General features: G+C 32.9%; 1 long non-coding RNA gene across 3 annotated transcripts; it reads right to left on the minus strand.

Annotated features, from left to right (window-relative positions):
* Positions 1-1940: 1940 nt before the first annotated feature.
* On the minus strand, positions 1941-5142 carry LOC123907781. 3 transcript variants are annotated; one of them, XR_006809382.1, is made up of 6 exons: positions 4924-5141; positions 4735-4832; positions 3507-3572; positions 3316-3433; positions 2976-3121; positions 1941-2261 (listed from the first exon to the last, which is right to left on the minus strand). It is a non-coding gene; the product is annotated as an uncharacterized LOC123907781 (long non-coding RNA). The 3 variants fall into 3 exon arrangements; XR_006809381.1 differs by having other exon boundaries at positions 4735-5139; XR_006809383.1 differs by lacking the exon at positions 1941-2261 and adding an exon at positions 2276-2704 and having other exon boundaries at positions 4735-5142.
* Positions 5143-16019: the final 10877 nt, after the last annotated feature.

Here is a 16019-nt window from a genome sequence, read left to right on the forward strand (position 1 = left end):
CACAAGGCATACAAAGACACGGAACCCTAAAATACGACATCTTTGAATATTTGATTTTGGTTCCAGTTTCGGTTCCTAAAACTAGGTCTTGAGTCTTCCTTATATAGGCAGAGCTTTGTGGGCTTTAATCAATATTCTTCTGCTCCAAGAAACCTTCAGTGATTATCTTTTTAAAATCAAATCATTTTGATTCCTTAATATTTTATAACAAACTTGAGAAACTTGAGGAACAAGCAAACGAGTAAATCTTTTGTTGACAGCTGAATACGATCCTAAAAAATTTCACTTAAAAGAACAGCTTGTATCTTGGTGCACAAGAAAGCGTGAGTTTATCCTTCAAACAAATCTTTTATATTTAAAAATCAAATTTGTATTCCTTAATATTTGATGCAAATCTTAAGGAACAAGTAACCAAGTACACTTTTCTGAAGATTCCAAAACCACGTGTGTCTTGGTGTATAAGTTAGCACGAAACAATTCTTCAATCAGATCTTCAAGAGATGGCGCCCCTAAATAAACCACTTGAAGACGCGAAACAGAGCACGACAGATGTTGTACTCACATGCTACAACATATGGTCCAACATCGTGGACTGGGGTTTCTGGGATTACATGCTCGACAGATTTGGGTTCAGTGTAAAGTTGCGGTCTTGGATGAAAGCTTGTGTGTGTGGGGGAAATTTATCGATTTTGGTAAATGGTAGTCCTACACAAGAACTACCAATAAAGAGAGGCCTTAAACAAGGTGATCTCCTCGCTCCACTTCTTTTCCTGTTAGTAGCGGAAGGACTCGGTGGTTTAATGCGACGAGCGGTGGAAGTTAATAGATTTCGACCCTTCTTGGTGGGTGGTGGAGGTGTAACACTAGTATCTTTATTACAGTATGCCGATGACACTCTTTGCATCGGAGAGGCGACAATAGGGAATCTATGGGTGATGAAGTCTATGTTACGAGGGTTTGAAATGACATCCGGGCATAAAATCAATTTTTAGAAAAGTTGTGTTATAGGGGTTAATGTAAGAGAGGAGTTTCTTGGTATGACTTCAGATTTTCTTAATTGTCGTATTGGAAGAACACCGTTTAAATACCTTGGCCTACCCATTGGCGCAAGTCCCCGAAAGATGTCAACGTGGGAGTCTATATTGGAATTGATTAGGAAAAGGCTTGGTTCTTGGAGGAATAAATATGTAAGTTTAGGGGGAAGAATAGTGCTGATAAATGCTGTTTTGAATGCAATACCAATTAGTGACGATTCAACGGAATTTTCTTTGGGGAGGGACGTCACAGCGAGCTAAAATTTGTTGGGTGAAATGGGATGATACTTTTAGGCCAAAGGAGGAAGCGGGGTTGCAAAATGGAGGTGGAAATTATTGACATACAAACCTGATGTGTGGAAAGATGTTGTGATAGCTAGATAAGGTAGAGATGTTATTGGTAAGCGAATTTTAGGGGAGGTGGATGTACCAGGGGATAGCTTCATCTTGGTGGAGAGATTTATGTCATTTGGATGAGGAAAATAGATGGTTTAGTACGGCCACTAGTGCAAAAAACACTTATTAAATCGGTTCTGGAAGGCTTTTTAAATCGGTTCCGGGACCGATTTAAATTCCGTCGATTTAGTAAGTTTTTTGTTTTTAAATCGGGTTTCGAACCGATTTAAAAGATTTTATTAAATCGGGTTGACTGATTTCAAAAAGTTTATTAAATCAGGTTGCCCGATTTAAAAAATGTTAAAAAAGTCATTGGAAGTTTTTAAATCTATTTGATCCGATTTAAAATCCAAAATTAAATCGGCTCAACAGATTTAAAAAATGTTATTTTAAATCTGTTCATATCTCACCCGATTTAAATGCTATTAATTTTTTTCTTTTACTATTTTTTCTTGAGTACCATACACCAAAATTTTATTTAATCCAAAATCATCCATTAATAACATAAAGTTACAAAATTATACTTCTACACTAAAATCATCATACTATAATAATAGAGTACCATACACCTAATAGCATAAATTATACTTATATATACTAAAATCATTCGATAATAGTAGAGTTAATATCATATACCTAGAATCATCAATTATAAACCATAAAGTTACAAATTTATACTTGTAACCTCGATTCCTTCTATTTGTATGCTTAACTTTGTCTCCTCCTTTAACAGTTAACTCATAAGTTGGTTTTGGGAGACCATTCTTAAAATCGCTGGGTTGAATCCATCCTCTCCATATTTCCACAGGGATATCCTCAGACCTTTTAATTCTGAAAAGGAAAAAAGAAGAAGATAAACTCAGCTCAACATAGAAGCATAATAAAATTGACAACTTAGAGAAAATAAAGCCTAGAAATGACAACAAACAATATCGCAAAGCTGTCAGGAATTTCAATAATACTCAATTGAAATAATCAACACATCCACACAAATTCAAACCCAATTACATGAAATAATATATCAATTAATATTAGTTGGCTAATGATCCACTTCATATCCATTTGATTATCAACAAACACCGCGTTAGTTAAAATTTTAGTTTAATCGGCTTAGTTAAAATGGAAGATTGGTTTTCAACAAAGATGTAGGACATGGATCATCAATCTACATGAGACTATGAGAGCCTAGCCACACATCCATACTCCAAAAAACCAACAAAGAGCCTAACCACACAGCCACACCCAGTGCACAGAAACACAAAACCAGGTCCTGACTGTCAAAAAACCAACAAAGAGCTTAAGCACACAGCCATACACCAAAAAACCAACAAAGAGCAAGTCCGAACCCAGCCAGAAACAAACCAATAGTCACGAAAAAAACCAACACTACCTAACAAAACAAAATTGAGGTTCCCAAGACCATTCATAAAGAAAACAAGGCATAATTTGACAACTGCTATATAAATCATAGTCATACTTAACATGGCATACTTTGACAATATTTAATAGTCATACTTTAACATGACAATCAATTCATTTACTTACAATTTTATCGGCAACAAGGGGTGTTTCTTTTGATGTGTACTCTCCTGATGACGTTTTTTGGCCCCTTATTATGCACTTCTCAAAGTGTTTTGGTGGTGTAGGTATTTATTACAAGCCTGAACCAATTATCCCCTCTTTTGTTTCTCCTGTTATAAATAACACACCAGAAACTCTTAACAATAATCACTTGGTTTCAACTATATATAAAAATATAAAACACAATTCATGTAAATACAAAACATATAATTAAGAGATAGTTAGATAAGAGTTAGATAATGTTGGAATAGTTTTGGCTACCATAAATGTATACATATATACTGTATTAATGTTGGAAATTTACATGAATATAAGAGCTCAATATCCTCTGGAAGTTAGGTTCTTGTGGTACTTTATCGTGCTTCCGGCGTCATGATCGAAGGAAATTTTGTGCATAAATCCCAACTATTGACTACACTTTTCTGTTTCATCAAAATGATCATTATTTAGTGTTTTGAGATCCAAAGTATAGAGGTATTTTACAAGAAACCTCACCTCTACCGTGTGAATTGCTTTTCTGACTTCGTCATTATTCAACCATGCATTTGTAACAGAGCCATCCTAAAGATATCGTTAGATCGTGTTACTTGTTTTTGGCAATAATCAAGCAATGAAATCAATTAGTAGCTAATAAGTAGATATTAAATAAATGGTAAATATAGAAACTTAGATAGTAGTAAAGAAACATATTGTGCATGGAACATTGTTGCTATTGATAAGTTGTGGCCAAGTTGGTACATTTCCATCTCTCACAGGTGCTCTTAGAGGCCAAGAGTGACCAAACATTTTCTTCCTCACAGGATGAGGTTTGTCAGTCTCACCTAACTCCAAGAAACTAGACGATAACCTAATAAAGGATGTGATAATTTTATCTGCCTCGGTGCCATGATAGCATGGTTCTAGAATGTTATATACGTTCAACCCATCGATGATCAAGTTGTGTGATATTTTTGTTTATTTTTAGGACTTCAAAGGTGCATTTACAGAGCATCTATTTGGAATTAATCACAACATTAGGACCTAAAAGGGGCAATTACTTGAATCTGCAAGTACTTAACATAGCCATGTAAATGCGACAACACCATAATTTTGGTGCAATCCAAACTGAGTCAAGTTAAGTAAATAGAAATTTGAACTTCCAAAAGGGAACTCAACAATAATGTAGAGGATGCTTCTAAACTTGAAACAATAAACAACCAAATACTCAGTGGTAAAACATACAGGACACACTCTAACTCAATCTACTCTAGCAGCTTCTAACACCTTGTAAAAGACACCTAGCAGTCAATAAAGCAGAGTAGTAAAAAGTACTCTCATAATATAGTGCACATGTAAATTGACACCCACAAACAACTCGAAATTGATTTGGCAATATTGAACATTGCACTGAATTGAAAATCATATAATGTAACAGGGGATAATTATAACTAAATTGACCTTGTTCTTTTCATTTGTGTAAATAATCAAAGAAAGAAAGAAAAGGACTTGAAGAAATTTGGTTTCAAATTTAGTTTTTTAAGTGTATTATTATTTTCTTTTTTAAAAATCTTCTTTTCCCAACAAGTTAAATTGCAGCACATAAACGCCTCTGCTTATTGAAACTAAACCTAAACTAGATTATAAAATAGACGAGAAAACAAATCGAAGCTTAGAAAACAATATCAACACATAAAATTGAAATAAAAAACAGTTGGGAGCTACACACTGAGAAAAAGAGAGATACCTATAGGTTAAGAAGTGTCGATAGATGAAGATGATGAGAAAGCTAACAACGACTGAATGCGAAGATGGCGACAACGGCGAAGAGGACCCTTGAAAACTCTGAGCGCACAATGAAGCGAAACAAAAGGGGAAATTAGAATGAGAATCCATTGAATAATGAGGAGAAACCAAAATCGAAATGAAAAGTGACCTCTCCTTGGGAAATCTGAGATTAAAGCGGCGGTGGAGAAAATCTGATACTGAAGTAGCCGTGGCGGTTTCGTTTGTGTTTAGGTCAGATATGGTGAGACTGTGCTTCGTCGTCAGCGGGAGAGAAAGGAAGAAGAAAGTACCTTTAGGGTTTGTTGTCGCATAAGAGAGGGAGGGTTTGTGAAAAGAGAAGGAAGTAAGTAACGCTTTTTTAATTTTTTTTTTTGCATTTAAAATTCTTTCTTAAATCAGGTTAACTGATTTAATTATCACTGTCTTAAAAAATTTCCTTCCGTGTCCTAGTTTTGGACCTTTTAAATCAAGTGGATGAGTTGTGATTTAAAATCTCTGATTTAATAAGTGTTTTTTCCACTAGTGGGCCTTGGGGAAGAAGGTGGGTAGAGGTGATTCGACTAATTTTTGGAATGAACTGTGGATCAGTGATCAATCTTTACGACATCGATTCCCACGTTTGGTTGGTATTTCTATGCAGCAGCAGCCGATGATACAAGATGTTGGTAGGATGATTGAAAGTAGGTGGCAGTGGAAGTTGCTATGGCGTAGAGATCGTTTTCAATAGGAGCAGGAACTTTATGATGAGTTTGCTGAGATTATTGCCCCGTTTGTCCCGGTGGATAATCTGGATAGGTGGTTGTGGCTTGGGGATGAGATTCAAGGGTTTATTGTCAAATCAGCATATATATCCGTTTGGAAAATATGGTCACTGATCATCGAACTCTGGAATCAGTGGAGGAATTTGTGTTTAAAAGATTGTGGAAGTGTGCAAGGTACGTGTTTTTGCTTGGCAGTTGTTACTAAATTGTGTCCAGACAAAGGAGAATCTTTTACTAATAAAAGGAATGTTGAATTGCTCATAAGCAAGCATTGTGATGATGTGGCACTCTATAAGAAAAGTTTACAATCTCTATTAAAACATTTTCATCCACTTTTTTCTAAATCATTTTAAATTATCACTATATACAATTATCGTAAAAATAAAAAAACTTCTTACAAATTATGGTTACCAAATCCAAAAGTAATTTCTTTGCTTCACTAATAAAAAATTTATACTACTTTTTTAAAAAGATTGTACTAATGCAAAATCTAAATTAATAATTTGACATTTAACAATTTTTATTAATTTCGTATTATCCTATTCTTTTTTAAAATAATTTTAATGAGTGTTTTGTATAGTAGTTAATATTGGAGATAAATAAAAGTAATTTCTTTTATTTGTTGAATTATTTTATATTTATTTATTGTTTGAAATTATAATATTTTATAAATTTATTTCCAACTATTTTATTTATTCACTTTTCTGATTATTTTTTATCTTTTCAAGTTATAATTACTAAGTGTCTTCAAAAAAGTTATAATTACTAAAAAATTATTTTTATAGAGCAGGCCAATGGATCGAAATTTATTTGTTGGTTATAATTCATACTCCAAATCAATGATTCATTTTTGTTATTTTTTTGTTGATAGTCAATGGTCTATAACATCTTTTGCCTTTGCATTTCCCTCATCTACTTTATTATGTAACTCTCAATTAATTAATAGTATTTGTAACCACAATTTAGTGTCTTTGTCCAATTATCTCCAAAGCATGTTGTCTGCATCCTTTTGTTTCCTTCACCTACTAATATTAATTAATAATTGAATAATAAGTATATGCGTGCACCCCCTATAAGAAAAATGTTATGAAAGATTAATAAAATAATGAAATTAAATAAATTGTTATGAAAGATGAAACAATCACCTCTTTTAATGTTGATTTTTTGGGTAGGTACTAAGTCTTTCATTCTTCTTAACTTTTCAATCTCATACTAATAAAAAACGGTTGTGTGAATTAATTATTATATATATTATATACAACCCCTCCTCATACATATATGGGCATGTGAAGTTTCTATTTCAAAGGGTTATTAGTATTTTAGAAGAATGGTAGTTTTCTGAAACTTTTGTGATCTCATTGTATTTTTTCTTTTTCTTTGTATTCAACGAGTGAGATATTATTGTTAATGTTGCAAGCATATTTTATACATTTATTTCTAGCAATAACTAGCACTAACAATTTGTGTTTGATGCAAAAACATTACTTCTCTTTTACCATCTTTTACGTATGTGTGGTGTAATTAGTACATATTTTATATATTGTCTGCTCTATATATTGATTGAGCAATTTTGAAGTGAATGATGTATCACTTCATGTATATTGTGTACTCTAATTAGTATTTTGCCAAGAAAAAATATGTCGGGACTGCAATGGTACCTGCAATCAATTTGAAAACAAGTTATGCTCATTGTGATCTTTAGTTTAGTTAGTGTGGAAATTAATTCCACACACGTTTTTGATGGATAAAAAAAAATGAATATGTATGACAATGATAGGATGATAAAACACAAAAACATGCATGGGTTTGTGTATGAATTTCTGAATGATATTGGTTTTATTGATTTAAATTTCTTGAAAATGTTTATATTTTCAAGAAATTGCCTTATTAGAATTCGATACTCTTTTTTTTTTTAACAATATAGAGAATTGTATAAAAAAATGTCGATTGTATAAGAATACATAGAGAATTGTATAAGGAAATGGGTACATAATGAAAAAGTGTCGATTGAATAAAAAAATGGCTTTGAACTGCTCTTTATAAAATACTTAATTGTAATAATGTGACAACTCTAAAAAAAAACTTCTAAACAAATTGCATTCTAACAAGCACTACTAAACTAAACTGGAAATCCAAATAAATATTATTAAATAAAAAAAAGACAAAAATGAGGGGACAAAACTCATAAAAAAATGAGAAATATATAAAAAAAATGAATTAAGCTTAGTAAAAAGAAAATAAATAATTGTAACCAAGAAAAAAAAAATCGCTGGCTAAAAATATTCTAAATTTTTGACCAATAAATATGAGATATAATTTTACCAAGTAAATGTTTGAGAAGAAACTTCAATAGAAATCAATTTATTATTAGAACAAGAATCATCTTTTTTATAAATATGAGAGACTTTCAATTGTATGAAGGAGTAGAGTAAATAGTTATAATTTTTCAAGAAAAAAAATGAAAATCATCAATTATCAATGCTCATGCGTCAAAATATAGTGTGTGTGTGTGTGTATGTGCTCTGAAATTTACTAAAATTTCCAAAATTATTAATTTGATTTAAATAATAATAATTTAACTATTTAAATAAAATAAGTACATATTCTAAAGTATTAAAAAAATATGTAAGTTACGGCTCGAAAAAAAATAGTGAGATATTTATAAGAATAATATCACTTTTTTAACCAAATAATAAGTTGACATGTTAAATTCTTCTAAAATACTAAACTTTCTTTACCTTAGCCAAATAACTAAACCTAAATTCAAATATATGAAATTAGTATCCAAACTTATATCAACAAAAAATAATAAGTAAGTAGAAAAGTTATTTGGTACTTTAAATTTCATAGAAGGAAGTAAGCTATTACGCTATTTTATATGTAATTTTCAAAAAAATGAGATCACGTGATAAAAAAGTATGTATGTATGTATGCATGCCTCCAACTCTTATTGAAAATAAAATAATGGATACGTCAAAAATAAAAAGCAAAGTGACATGTGACTATACAATTGCAACTTATATAAAGAAAACTAAGATCTTATACAATCATACTATTAAACTAAAATATGATGTATCCTTTCAAATTTATAAAATATTATAAGAGATCTATTACATTAAAATATTAACAAAATTACGATATAAATCAATAAAAAATCTCATATTTCTAAACAACCTATTTTTATTTTTTATACATATACTAATATTAAACATAATCATTTTTATATATATATATAGAAACATAATCATATTTTAAAAGTTAGTATCTATCTTTTAACTATATGTAATTATACTTATCACAATTATTATTTTTCATTTATAAAAATATTTTAATTATATATTTTAACCAAACCCGTGCAACGCACGGGTTTATCCCTAGTTTATTTAAACGTACGATGCTGCATATGGAACAACATCTTTGTGTGTCATGTGGCAGGAAGACAGAAACCGCGGTTCAATTTTTTCTCCATTGTGAGTGTGTGCCAAAAATCTGGTAAGAAATTTCTGGCTGGCTGGGTTTTAATTTAATTATCCCACCGAATATTGCTATTTCTTTTGTTGTGTGGACTAGTGTCACAAATAAGAAAGAAAAGGTAGGGATGAGCTTGATATGGAACGCATTTATGTGGACTGTCTTAGAAATGAGTATTTTGCCACTTGCTTATAAACACTTGTCAAGGCCATCTCACAACCGATGTGGGACTTTTTAATAGACTGTTTGGAAGCGGCGTAACGATTATGTCTTCAATAATGTTGCAGTCATCGTGGAGGAGGTGGTAGAGAACATTAAGGTTGTATCATGGCAATGGTTCGTAGGAAGGATGGCGAAGGGTCCATGTATGTTGTACGAATGGAAGTGGAGTCCAATTGATTGCATAAAACGTTGAGGTGTGTGTTTTTGCGCTATTGAGGCTTTTGTTGTATTCTTTCTGTGTAGTATAAGCATGTTGGTCTAGCCTTATTTCTAGATTTCGGTTATTTCACCCCTGTGCTTATCTCTTGTAACTTTTTAACCCTCATAACATGCCTTGTGTTATGAAGTGGATGTTAATATAAGTTTTTGGTCCAACATCTTGCTAAAACTTGTTTTTGCAAAATGTAGTCAACATACAAAAATTCAACAGGAAGATATTTAGACAAAGGATAGAATTAGGAATAAGGTTAATTTTTGTAATATCTTTGGAGAGTTACTTTGTAAACAAGTACTTCATATTTTATGGTGGAACGAAGAGCTGCTCTCTCCGTTAGAGTAGGTTATTTTGACTGAACTGAGTAAACAATTTAATGGTATTCTTTTCTTTCTTGCTATTTATCTTTTCTTGTGATTGTTATTGTCTCTCACTTATTGGTTGCTTAATTCTAAAATGTTTTGAGCCTAGCAAATCAGGGTCCCGTACGCTTTTACAATTTTGTGGTATATATTGGATAATTTATTCTACAATGAACCATCATGCTTTTTGTAGTATATTGGATAATTGATCCTAAAATAAACCATTTTGCGACAACTATTGTCTCTTTTGATCGGATAAAAATATCATTTACAAGTAGACTTTTGGATGGATTAAATATGAATATCAAACAAATTATTTCACGTGAAGAAAGATTCTTTTTTTAGAGCAATGCTACATCGAAAGGAGTACAGCACATGAAAGGCAAGAACATGTGTGTATCATTTTGTAAAAACCAAAGCTAAAATTATACTATGGAGAAGTTTATTGTGTATTATGTTCAGGTATACCTACTCCCTTCGATTTCAAATATGAATTCTCTTTCTAAGTTTATTCAATTTTTTTTTTTTTGTCTAAAATATATATCAAATACATATATGATTCAATTAACCTATAAAATATAAAGATAATTTTTACTTATATTTGAGACAGGAGGAAGTAGCGGAAATTATAAAGAAGTTTATTGTGTAGCTATGCATATGGCCACGACCACGAGCTATGCTTCGTTTTCTTCACTCCGTATTTTTGTAAGAAACAACATTTCTTTTCTTTTTATATAAATATATAATGTTTGAAATTCGAACTACATTCATACCAATTGAGCTCAACTCATGCAAACCATTAGGAATCCATTAGGAATTCATATATAATGTATTGGGCTTTATGTGTTAGTAATCCATTAGGAATTATTATAAATTTTCTTGTAATTCTTATTACGTTAAGTAATGTCATTATGATATTAGATCCAAACATATTTAATCGCTGCAACTATCATGCTTTTTGTAGTATATTGGATAATTGATCATAAAATAAACCATTTTGCGACAACTATTGTCTCTTTTGATCCGATAAAAATATAATTTACATTTAGACTTTTGGATGGATTAAATATGAATATCAAACAAATTTTTTCACGTGAAGAAGATTCTTTTTAGAGTAATCCTACATCGAAAGAAGGAGAGTACATCACATTAAAGGCAAGAACATGTGTGTATCATTTTGTAAAAACCAAAGCTAAAATTACTATGGAGAAGTTTATCGTGTATTATGTTCAGGTATACCTACTCCCTCATATTTCAAATATAAATAGATATTATCTTTTCTAAGTTCGTTGAATCATATTTTTTTTTTTGTCTAAAATGTAAATCAAATACATATATAATTCAAAGAACCTATTCACGCCAATAAACCTATAAAAAGAATATTTGCTTATATATAATATGGGAGTAGCGTAGGAAAAAAAAAATAAAAAATGGGAGTAGCGAAAATTATTAGAAATGTTAACCAATACGAGTTAACGTCAATTCAGTACGAGTTAACCAATACCAACCATGTTTTCTGCCACATCACCCCACTTCACATCACTTTCTTGACATTACATAACAAAATGATTGTTATTTATTGGACGATGGTATAAAATTATTTTATAAATCAATTAAACTTTTTCTAATATGTGAATTTACTCATTCGGTAGGGTAAAAGAGTGTTCAAGCGCGCTCATATGTGCAAGTACAAGTTCACGGGTTTGAAACTTGTCGGTATCCTTTTGATTTGTTCTTTTTTCGTAAAAGTCAAATATATATATATATATATATATATATATATATATATATATATATATATATATATATATATATATATATATATATATATATATATATATAGGGGTTTTCTAACTTAGACCCTAGTTAGGTCTAAGTTAGCAAGGTGCACCTTTTGAGTTGGACAAAAATACCCATTTTTTTTTTTTTGAAACAATAGAGCAACTGGGGCATGTATGTAATTTGCATCATAAAAATACCCTTTTTTTTTTTTTGAAACAATAGAACAACTATTACATTTTTTAAATTTCTTCCAAATTTCGACCTCATTTTACGTGCGAATCGAACGCCTATTTCAAAAACTAATACCGGAAACCTTTGTAAAATTGAAAAACGATCAAAATCCATATAAGGAACGTCGAGTTTCGTTGAGTATTGAGGAAGATCGAACCGGGTCAAAAACCGGGTCGCACGACCCGTTTCTGCATAAAACGGGTGGGAGGGACGATGAACAGTGCGCGTCGCCCACGCCCACTCTCACCGGCGGCGCGTGGGGGCGCGTGCGGCCTCAGGGAGGCTCTATTTGTTTTTTATTTTTTCATAATAAAATAGTAGATAATATTCTGGAAATTTTGGTATATTGTATGAAATTTTTGGAGACCCGAAACTATTTTTAGTTAATTAAATGAGTAAAAAGGTAATTAAAAATATTATAATTCCATAAAAAATTTCCAAAATTTTATGTAAAGTACTATGAATTATTTAGAACCCTCTTGTGTACCTCACGCTCCCTAGTTCAAGTCATGAAATTATTTTCACAAATTCCGCTGATTATTTAAAACCATTTAACAAATAATAATAATAATTTCATAGATTTGTACTCTGAAACCAATTGTTTTTTTTATTTGTTTCTAATAAAATATTAGATAATATTCTGCAACTTTTGGTATATTTTATGAAATTTTTTGAGACCTGAAACTATTTTTCGTTAATTAAATGAGATAAAACGGTAATTAAAAACTATTGTTTGCTTCTGAAACCATTTAGCTGGAAGAATGGTTTCAGAGAGTTATACTGTGAAACCATTCTAGCAGTAAAATGGTTTCAGAAGCAAACAATTAAAAATCAACTCCCCTGAAACCATTCTATCAGTGAAATGGTTTCAAAGTACAACGCTCTGAAACCATTGTACCAGCTAAATGGTTTCAGAATGGTTTCAGAAGCAAACAATTAAGAAATTACTCACTGAAACCATTCTACCAGTAAAATGGTTTCAGAGAGTTATACTGTGAAACCATTCTACCAGCTAAATGGTTTCACAGTATTATATAAAGATAATTAAAGGTAGCGAAAAATTGAGTTTTTTTTTGTGTCCAAATCAAACGAACCAAGTCTCTATTTGTAGACAAAAAAAAATTATGAATTTTGGTATAAAAATAAAAAAATAAAAAATTAATTTACAACGAAATAATTGAGTTTAAAGTATTAAATGAAAAAAAAAACACGCCAACCACCCAGCAGTTGACACGTGTCCTGCTTTTTTAAAATGAAATTTTCTCTCTCCAGGCGCAGATCTAGTGTGGTGCACGCGCTGGCTTATCATGGAGATGGATGATCTGGACTGTCTGATTGATCCGACAGCCATGATGAGATCATCTCTTGGCCGTCTGATGGAAATCAACGGTCTGTAACGGTGGTCCTGCGGTAGGCGCGCGACACTGGATCAGCGCCAATATGTTTTTTTTTTTTTTTTAAAAAAGAAAGGGTATTTTTGTCCAACTCAAAAGGTGCACCTTGCTAATTTAGACCCAACTGGGTCTAAATTAGCAGCCCTCATATATATATATATATATATATATATATATATATATATATATATATATATATATATATATATATATATATATATATATATATATATAGTATTGTATCCGGCGAGCACTGATAATTATTGTAAGAAATGAAAACTATTAATAATAACCATATGATTTAATCGATGTATCAGATTAAAATCTGCACACTCACTTAAAATCTCATGTGATTTTATTGTGTAGATTGAAAAATCTTACTAAATATAATCTTTCCTAATTTATCACGCAGCTCCCTCTAAAACTTACCTGAAATAACTTGTGGGAATGGATTGAACAAGTACTTGAACCCCATGGTACGTGGTTCGATTCCCACGGAAGGCAAAAACTCCACTAAAGAGAGGGGTGGGGAAGATCGTGAGGTGATAATGCCGGGACCACCTAAGGTGGTGGGGCCTGGGCTGTTACATGATGCGTATGTGAATATGAATTATTGCTATGCAATATTCATTTTTCTTGTGTTGTTTTGTGTTTGATGAGGTTGAGTGAATTATAACATGATATAATTGTGTATAATTGATGATGAATGTTCATTCATGTTAGTATAGAAGATAAATATGGATGTTATACATTGATGGTGTTATATATGCTTGAAATTTTTGATTTTATGGATTGGTGAGTCGAGAAAACGAGATTTTAGTGAGCGTAAGTGATGACAAATCGTCACACTCTCTAATCCATGCCTATTTTAGCAACATTAGATGCATTTTAGTAGGTTTTTAGCAATAAATATAAGAGAAATCTAATCATAAGCTTGATTACTTGTTTTGCAAGAAAACAGGAAAAAGTGCAGGAAATGGATGATTTTCACTACGCTGGGGGCGTAGCCCATCACGCGCCGCGTGATGGAGATCACAGGGAGCCAAGATTTTTACTCTGATCACGCGCGGCGTGATACCTGACCACGCGCGGCGTGATGCTCTGATCATAAAGAAGATTGCTCTCTGACTTGATCACGCGCCGCGTGATACCGTTATCACGCGCGGCGTAGTTGATGGATCTGCAACCACGCGCGGCGTGATAGATCTGGCGCGCGGCGTGGTTGCATTCTGTATATATAGTTTCTGCATAATTCTGTTTTCTGGTTGGAAAATTCTGCAAATTTGATCTACATTCTGGGTTTGGAAACTTCAAGATTGGGATTCTAGACTCCAGAGGATAGCTCCAAGCACATCGATAGCATGGATTCACAAGCCATGACATTGAAGCTCGGAAGCGAACGAAGGGCGATGAGGAGCTAAGCTTCTTTGGAGGTAGGATCTAGGATAGCTTAGGATGTAGATGAATCTCATGTAATCTGCTTAATTGTAAGAACTTACTCTGTTAATAGTGTTTACTTAATGCAATTCGTCTCTTAATGCTTTATGATCCTTCATTAGTGTTGTAATGATTTTGAGTTAAGTCACGTGCGAGAGTATTGATTTAATTTCTGAACTGAATTGAATTGAGCACTCGAGTGTCTCCGGTCGAGAGATTGAGGCATAGAGTGTAGCGAACGATCGACGTGTGTTCATATCATTCGTTGTAGGTAGCTTCCGCCCGAGAGATCGGGGGAGTATCGACAACGAATAGAGTGGATTTTGACAAGAGATTGCGATTCACTAATTTGTCGATCTAGTTGTGTACACTTGAGTAAATTCCTATGATTTAGCAGATTGCATGTGGTTTAGCTATAGACTAGGTGATTCCGATGATTCTACCTCGCTTTTCCATTATATCAAAGCACGTTTTCTAACAATTCATCACTCAACGTACCCCCAATTTATGTGTATTTCTTGCATAATGTCTATGAGCACTATTCGACTAGTTTAATCACACAATCCCTGTGGATCGATATTTTTATTACTACGTGGTAATTCGTTCACTTGCGAAATAATCCATCAAGTTTTTGGCGCCGTTGCCGGGGATTGTGATTGATTCGACAAGGCAATAGTGTTCATATTTTCTGTGTTTTCTTTATTCTTTCTGTTTTTACATTTTTCTGTCGAGAGCGTTCTACTTGTGTGTTTCCTTGTGCATGCGGAGGACAGGTCCCGTTGAGCTACAGTTCGATCCAGAAATTGAAAAGACAGCTCGCGCAATTCGGAAGGCAACAAGGGAAGCTCAAGCTTCAAGAGGAAGAGCTTTGCTAGGTGGTACACCGGACTGTCAAGGACAGAATTCAGCGACTATGGAAGAAGAACAGGTTCCACCGGTCCATGTTCCACCGGTTCCTCAACCACAAAGACGTACTTTCGGTGATTATGGGAGAAGAGACAACGACGCGTTGGCAAATCAAGGCTTTCAGCCGGCGAATCCTGTCTCATTCGACATCAAGAACACGGTCCTCTCCGCCCTAAAAGAGAATCCTTATTCAGGTTCGGAAGCTCAATGCCCGAACTTACACTTGTCTCACTTCTATGAAGCCTGCGACTATACCGATCCACCGGGCGTGAGCGAATCGGACAAAAGACTGAGGTTATTCAAGCATTCTCTCACCGGCCGTGCTAAAGATTGGTTGGACACGATACCCGCCGGAACGATTGAGACTTGGAGACAGCTAGAGCGGAAGTTCTTAGATCGTTACTTTCTCATTCACAATTCAAAATCGTAGAAGAGCACCCAGATTTTGGAAGTGCTCGCTAGGT

Source organism: Trifolium pratense, linkage group LG2 (genome assembly GCF_020283565.1).
Source record: "Trifolium pratense cultivar HEN17-A07 linkage group LG2, ARS_RC_1.1, whole genome shotgun sequence".
NCBI lineage: Eukaryota > Viridiplantae > Streptophyta > Magnoliopsida > Fabales > Fabaceae > Trifolium > Trifolium pratense.